We start from the raw sequence: 7833 nt of genomic DNA on the forward strand, positions 1-7833 counted from the left end.
TTGGTGGAGTGAGCTCGGCCGCCCACAACTCCGCGTCAACGTCGCAGGCTTCTATTGGGCTTTTACGGTGAAGGGTTTTTCTTTCTTAATTGCCCGGTCCAAGCCCACAACCCTTTTAGAAACTAGACAGCGGTGCGCTGGTGCAGGACTTGGCGGCCCGAGGGCCCTGCCTCTCACTACCTGCCACCTCCACTACACACAGTGCTAGCGCCAGCGGACCAGCGAGCGAGTCAGGACAATCGCTCTGATTTTATCTTCTCAGAGAGCGAGAAAGAAGAGTAATAGGGCAGGACTGCGCTAAAAGACAAAAATGCGCAGCAAGGAGAGTGCGGTTCATACGAATGAAAAGTATAATCCCATGTATTTATCTTCTTGTCTTCAGATCAGGAGGTTCTGTACTGTACTAGGATAAAACTCTTCCCTCCCTCCTTCCATCTTCTCTTTAATCTGCCTTGTTTTGTTATAATCCAGTTATTTGCATCCTCCACATTTTGTTACTGTTGGTGGCTCTGGGCAAGCTCTTTTCCCCACTGGACATACAGCTCATCTCTCTCCATGTGCTTCTCTGATTTTCTCCTTTGCTCTAAACATTCCAGTTTCAAGTTGCTCTTATGACCAGACTTATCTCGAAATACAGTTTCAGTATACTGGAATTCAGCTTCAAACTTCACGGTTTCTTGGTCTCACTTGTTGAGCTCCAGCTGCTCTTGATGTGTATCAGTTAACACCAACCCAGTTTTGCCCTCAGAAAACATGTGTGCAGCCTTCTTTCCAGGAGGCTGACTCCTTTGAGGTAGAGACAGATCAGAATCCGAAGATTTGGTCCTATGTTTCCTTGGTGGAGAGAGGTCAGAATCAGAGCTCCAGTGTCTAGGTCTATTCTGTGGAGGTGACAGATCCGAACCAGAATCCTGGTGCCCTGGACTTTGTTTTAGGTTTATGCCATGAAGGAGAAAGATCTGAATCAGAGGCTTTCCAGCTGTCACTTGGGTAGGAAGAAGACTCCAAGGTGTGACTCTGATGTCTCCTAGGTGAAGAGCTTAAATAAAATTTCCTATGGCTGGGGGAAGAGCCTTTAGAATCATGCTGCTCCTTATTTCTAAAATGGGATTTTGCTTGCTTTTTTCATGGAGAAGAGAGTTCCGAGGCATATTCATATTTGCTGTTCTTTGGAAGTGACAGATGAGAGGGTCCTGGTCCCTTCTAATGTGGAGAAGACTTGCTAGAGGCTCTTTCTGGGGCTTTACTGCTTTTGGTTCTGGGCATGAAGGACATTAACAGACAAACTGGGGGAATCATGACAAACCCTTATGGGGGGAGCTGTATCTGAAGAATCATGATGGGCTCTCCTAGGAGGAGATGGATCTGGTGAGTCATGATGAGCTTTCCTAGGAGATACATCTGAAGAATTATGATGAGGCTTCCTGGGCAGAGAAGGATCCGGGTAATCATGATAGGACCTCCTGGGTGGTGAAGTATCTGAGGAGTCATAATGGACCCTCCTGGGGGAGATGGATCGGGGTAGTCATGGTGGACCTGCCTAGGAGGAGATGGATCTAGGGAGTCATGACAAACCCTCCAAGGAGGAGATTGATCTGAGGAGTCATGATGGACCCTCCTAGGAGGAGATAAATCCAAGGAGTCATGACAAACCCTCTTAAGAAGAAAAGGATTTGAGGAGTCATGATGGGCTCTTTTAGGAGGAGAATGCCTGTGTGAGGCTAGGTCTTCATTGTGGCCTCCCAGAAGCTTCCATCTACTTTACCTCTTCTGGGTGCTCATCCACAGACTCAGCCATGCAGTTGTGGAGGCTGGCAAGTCCCAAATCCATGGGTCAGGCGTCAGGCTGGAGGCTTCTCCTGACTCACGAGGTTGCAGAGGCTGACAAACCCAAAATCAGCAGGTTGGGAGAAAGGCTGGTGGCTCACATTCGAAGAACCGAACATCAGAGAATGACAAGTCGGATGCAGGATCCAGGGACAGTTTGCCAGAGCATCCATATATATTGCATGCAGGCCACACCCCCAATAAAACTGATTGGCTTTCAACTGATTGGCTGCTCACATCAGATCACAAGGTAGAGGATGATTACACAATATCTGCCAAACTATGGAGAATCATGGCCTAGCCAAGTTGACACATAAACTTAAGCATCACATCATCTCATTATCAGACTTCTATGCGTGTCTATATTTATCTTAACAGATTTTTTAAATCCTCTTAAGGATCTCTGTGTTCTCAGTTCAGTTGATGGGTATTTAATGAACACCTGCAATGTGACTGGCACTATCCCAGGACAATAAATAGTTTTCTGTGCACCTACTATGTGCCAGGACTGTGCTTTGTATTGGGGGTTCCCATGAAGAAAGCAGACATGCTTCTTACTTCCTGGGACTCCCACTGGAGTGAAGCATTCAGACAGTTATAATACAATAGTCTAAACGGGGAAGTAGAGTGCTGCAGAAAGTACCTATGAGAGTATCTGTGGGAGTACCTACAGGAATACCTGCTTCAGACTGGGGAGGTCAGAGAAGGCTGTCCAGAGGAAATGGGAAGTGATGCCTGTGCTGAGACCTAAATGACAAGTAGAAAATGGCCAGATAAGAAGAGTGTGGGAGGGGAACCTCATAGCACCAAGAAAGAAGCACTGGGAGTAGAGTGCGTCCTTTGGACCTGGGGTTCCTGTGCAGAGAAGCTCCTAGTCCAGGGGAATATTGATGAGAAGGACCTTTCTCCAGAGCCAACAGAGAGAGAAAGCCTTCTCCTGGAGTTGACACCCTGAATTTGGATTTGTAGCCTACTAGACTGTGAGGAAATAAATTTCTCTCTGTTAAAGCAAAAAAAAAAAAAGAAGAGTGTGGGAGGTGAGGTTGGGGTGAGGAGGGGAGGTGGGAAGGGGGGAGGGTATGTTACAGTATGGCTGGAGCATAAAATGCCTGAAGGATGTTTGAGGCTGGAGATATAGGCAGGGGCCAAATCATGAAGGGCCTTGTGAGTCTTATTAAGGAAACTGGGCTTTATTCTGTGGACAAGGTTAACCAAAGTTTATTTCTATTGCTTGCAACCAAAGAACACTACTGGATTCAAACTGAATCATAGATTCATACAGCTCAAAGCTAGCAGTAAACTCCAGAGATAATCTGGTTTGGAACTTTTGGGCAGATAAGGTATTTTAGCCCTGTTTTACAGATGGGATGGATCATTCATCTGACGGAGATGAGTAACCTGCCCAGTGTCACAGTTAGTAAGTGCTACTGTGAAAACAACAACTCAGTACTCCTGTCTCTCAGGATGGAGTGACTCACTTAACTGCCACCAGCTGTTTTATGCCACATAGTTTCTAGTGCAATGTCTTACTTTGGGAGGGAATTCTTTTAGTAGAGATAATGATATGCAAGTAAGCACGTCAGTTAAAAACACTAAGAGAAAGAGAAAGCCACAATAGTTAGAAAGAGATCAAAAGTGCCAAACAGTGCATCTTCCAACATTTAGAACCCTTTTAGAATTTATTTAATAACCCTCACATTAAAACATAGTTCTAGTCTTTAACTTCTGTTTTCCTGAACTTAATCTTCCCCACTCAACTCTTTTCTTATGTTGAACAAACCAAAGACAGTTAATCCATACTGACTTCAGCAACTAGTGTTGCATTAAGGAATGCCAAGGAGTCCCCAGTGACTATGTATAAAAGACAGGGGTAGGCGCCCCCTTGTGGTCAGAGCCATGCGGCTAGACTGCTTTTATTAGGCAAATGCCTTTGGTTGGAACAAGGAACAAGCTGCATAGCTGAAGCATTTTTCAAAGTAATAAAAATGTTCAAATGAGTTGTGTGGTTTATAACAACTCCTAGGAAACCCTTTCAAAACAGAATTGATTTCTAGTCTAGTTGAACACATACAGTACTAGTTTCTGCTAGGGTTGTTCATATGATAGCAAAAATTGTGATTTATACTAGAGCAGCAGGTCTCAAAGTGTGATCTGGGGATTTCAGGGGGTCTACAAGTTCCGCTTTTCCAACCACATATCTGGATGAAGATGGACTTTCTCCATACATGTCAACGAAAACAACATATTGCAATAGATTGAATGTGGAAGCAGAAATAATCCAGCTGTCTTCTATTAAACCAGACATTAAAGGAGTTTAATGCGAAAAGTAAAATAATGCCACTTATCTCACTAACTTTTTTTAAAAAGATAGTTATTTTGCATGAAACATTTATGTTAACGTAATAAGTTTATTTTCTTAGTTTTAATTTCTAATACGATAAATATTGATGGATACAACCCTTCTCTACACCTCTGAAACAAACATACACCAAAGTTCTTTGGGGCCCTCAACAATTTTTAAGGATGTGCAGTGCAATGAATTACTTAATATGGCCCTTCTAGTCTTTGTGACTCACACAATGATTGAGTGGGACTATGCAAATAAAGTATATGGAACCCGTGATGGTTGGGATTATGTGTCAACTTCGCTAGGCCATGATTCCCAGTATTGTATGGTTGTCTTCCATTTCATGTGTTATAAATCCTAACTTCTACATGTTAATGAGACAGATTTGGTGTGGGGTGTATTTTGCAGGAGGGTGAATCTCAAGTCCCACTCTTACTCAAGTTATGCCCTTCCCTAGGGTGTAGCCTGCATCTAAGCTATATATGTGGGTGCCCTGGTGGGGCTCTCTCTCTCTGCATCTGGATCCCGCATCCAGTTCATGATCGTCTAACCTCCAGTTCTTGGGACTTGAGCCAGAGGCTTGCTGTCTGACCTGCCAATTCTGGGATTCACTGGCCTCTGCGGCCCCATGGGCTGGTGGCCTATCATCTGACCTGATTCAACCACTTCTGCAGCCTTGTGAGCCAGCAGCCTGTGGTGTGATCTACCAGTTTGGGTAGAGGGTCAGTGAAAATGAGGGAAACCTCCATGAGATGGATTGACACAATAGACACAATAATCGACTCAAACATACCAACCATCATTAGGATGATGTGGGACCGGGCAACATTTCGTTCTGTCGTACATAAGGCAGGAGCCTGGTGGTGCAGTGGTTAAGTGCTCGCTGCTAACCAAAAGGTCTGCAGTTAGAACCCACCAGCCATTCTTCAGGAGGAAGATGTGGCAGTCTGCTTCCGTAAAGATTTACAGCCTTGGAAACCCTATAGGGTTGCTATGAGTCAGAATCAACTGAATGGCAGTGGGTTTGGGTTTTTGGTACCCAGGGTGACCATGAGTGGAACCCACTCAGGGACACCTGTGATGGTTAAGGTTGTGTGTCAATTTGGCTGGGCCATGATTCTCAGTGGTTTGGCAGTTATGATGTAGTTTGGCAGTTAGGTAACGATGTAATCACCTCCATGGTGAGATCTCATATAGTGCAATCACCTCCATGATGAGATCTGCTATGAGCAGTCAATCAGTTGAAAGGGAGTTTCCTTGGGGGTGTGGCCTGCATCCAATATATATGGACCTTCTGGTAAACCTTGCTGGCTTTTTGTTCTGCTCTGGATCCTGCATTTGGCCTGTCATCATCTGATCTCCTGTACTTAGGACTTGAGCCAGCAGCCCGCCATCGTACCTGCCAATCTTTGATTCATCAGCCTCCACAGCGTGTGAGCCAGCAGCTTGCTCTCTGACCTGCCAATCCTGGGTTCATCAGCCCCTGCATCTATATGAGTGAGGAGAAGACCACATATTATATGATTCTATTTATATGAAATGTCCAGAAAAGGTAAATCTACAGAGACAGAAAGTAGATTAGTGGTTTCCTGGTGGTAATGGTAAATGTACATGAGAGATATTGGGATGATGAAAATATTCTAAAACTGAATTATGGTGATAGTTTTATAACATGGTAAACTTAAAAGCATTGAATAGTACACTTCTTAAGTGTAAATTTTATGATATATGAATTATTTAGATTATACCTCAATAAAGTTTAAAAACAAAATAAGTGTGATAGATAAAAACTAAGAATCCCTAATTTCTTCTTTCACATCTAAAATGTTCAGCAGGTAAGCTTGAACCATGCACAATTTTAAACAAATTTCTTTAAGGATAGAGATTTTGTTGTATTCTGAGACATAGAGAGGGCCTGAATACAGGACTCAGTAAATACTAATATTTTGGATAATAGAAAAGAATGTTACTTTAGGAAACTCTAAAACTTGGTAGCCTCACCCCCCTAAGCTTTGGTCTGCAGCCCCATCCTCCTAGCACACCTTAGGTGGTGAAGATGACTCTTTGAAACCTAGAAGGCTGTGGCCCCACCCTTTGAGATATAGGAGACTGTGGCCCCACATTTTGACACTGAAGAGGCTGTTTTCCACACTCCTTCCAACAGTTCTGTTCATCTCTGAGCTGCTTCAGGGATGGTCCTTTTCTTTTCTTGTGGATGTAGCTCCTTTGACCTGTTTCCTGCCTGTAGAATTCCATGAAGCAGACAGTTCTTTCCTTTTGTTCTTTCTCTGTCCCCTTCAATCTAAACTGATGGATTTTCTGCTATGGTAGTTAGTTAGATCCATCAGTCAGAGGCTTAATCTCTTTATCAAAAGATTGCATAGCCACGTCGTTGGTGAACATTCTAGGACACGTTTGTACAACAGAATTTTCCAAATCTTTAAGTTCTGTTTCCATTTTGCACAGTTCATTTTTAAGTCTATCTCTTTCCTCTAGCATTTTAATTTTACTATAAGAGCTTTCTTAGAAATCTCATCAGCCAGATATACAAGTTCATTGCTTACAAGTTCTACCTTCCACCAAACATGTTAACATAATTCATACAAATTATTTTTCACTGCATAAAAAAGCATTGCCCTTTTTCTATTGTCCAATCACATTGTTCATCATTTTCTTTTAATGCTTCACCAGAAACACATTTAACATCCACATTTCTAGCAACTTTCTGTTGCTGGTGCCATATGTATTCTCTAAAATGATAGAGACTTTCTCTATAGCTCTCCTCACTTCCTTTTGAGCCCTCACCATAATTGCTTTTGATGTCCATAGTTCTACCAAAAGTCTTTTCAAAGCAATCTAGGCTTTTACTATCGGGCACCTTAAAATTTTTCCAACTTTTACCCATTACCCAATTTCAAAACCACTTCCATATTTTAGGTATTTGTTAGAGCAGCACCCCACTCTCAGTTCCAAATTCTATCTTTGTTACTGTCTTAGTTATCTAGTGCTGCTATAACAGAAATACCATAAGTGGATGGCTTTTAACCAAGAGAAATTTATTCTCTCACAGGCTAGTAGGCTACAAATCCAAATGCAAGGCATCAGCTCCAGGGGAAGGCTTTCTCTATCGGCTCTGGAGAAAGTTTCTTATGCTGCTTCATTCTTCCCTTGGTCTGGGAGCATCTCAGAGCAGGAACCTCAGGTCCAGAGGACACGCTCTGCTCCCGGCACTGCTTTCTTGGTATTATGAGGACCCCTGTCTCTCTGCTCCCTTCTCTCTTTTATATCTCAAAAGAAATTGGCTTAAGGACTTCCGGGTAACACGGTGCTATAGTCAGAAGCACCATGCTGTCCCTCTGCAGCAAAGATCAGAAAAACTCAGTCAGACAGAGTCACACATCAATCCCGAAACCCCAACCATCAAATGAAGAGATAAAGAACTCAGCTAAGCACCGAATGGAATAAGAAACTGACCGAAAACAGAGCACGAGGAGAGATACATGCAGAGGTCCCCTACCAGCTACCGCATCACAGATCTGCCATCTTGGACTCCTATCGGAGATAAGCGAATGGGAGGTAGGAGAAAGCAGCTTCACAGAGCTTCCAGCAGGAGACAGAACAACTGGTAACCCACGATATAGGCTTTCCCACCCCCCACC

General features: G+C 43.4%; 1 pseudogene; it reads right to left on the reverse strand.

The window, feature by feature from the left end:
- Positions 1-383: 383 nt before the first annotated feature.
- LOC101344431 (BUD13 homolog) lies at positions 384-4822 on the reverse strand (annotated as a pseudogene).
- Between the last annotated feature and the right edge of the window lie 3011 nt (positions 4823-7833).

The sequence above is a fragment of the Trichechus manatus genome, unplaced genomic scaffold (genome assembly GCF_000243295.1).
Source record: "Trichechus manatus latirostris isolate Lorelei unplaced genomic scaffold, TriManLat1.0 scaffold00210, whole genome shotgun sequence".
NCBI classification, from domain to species: domain Eukaryota; kingdom Metazoa; phylum Chordata; class Mammalia; order Sirenia; family Trichechidae; genus Trichechus; species Trichechus manatus.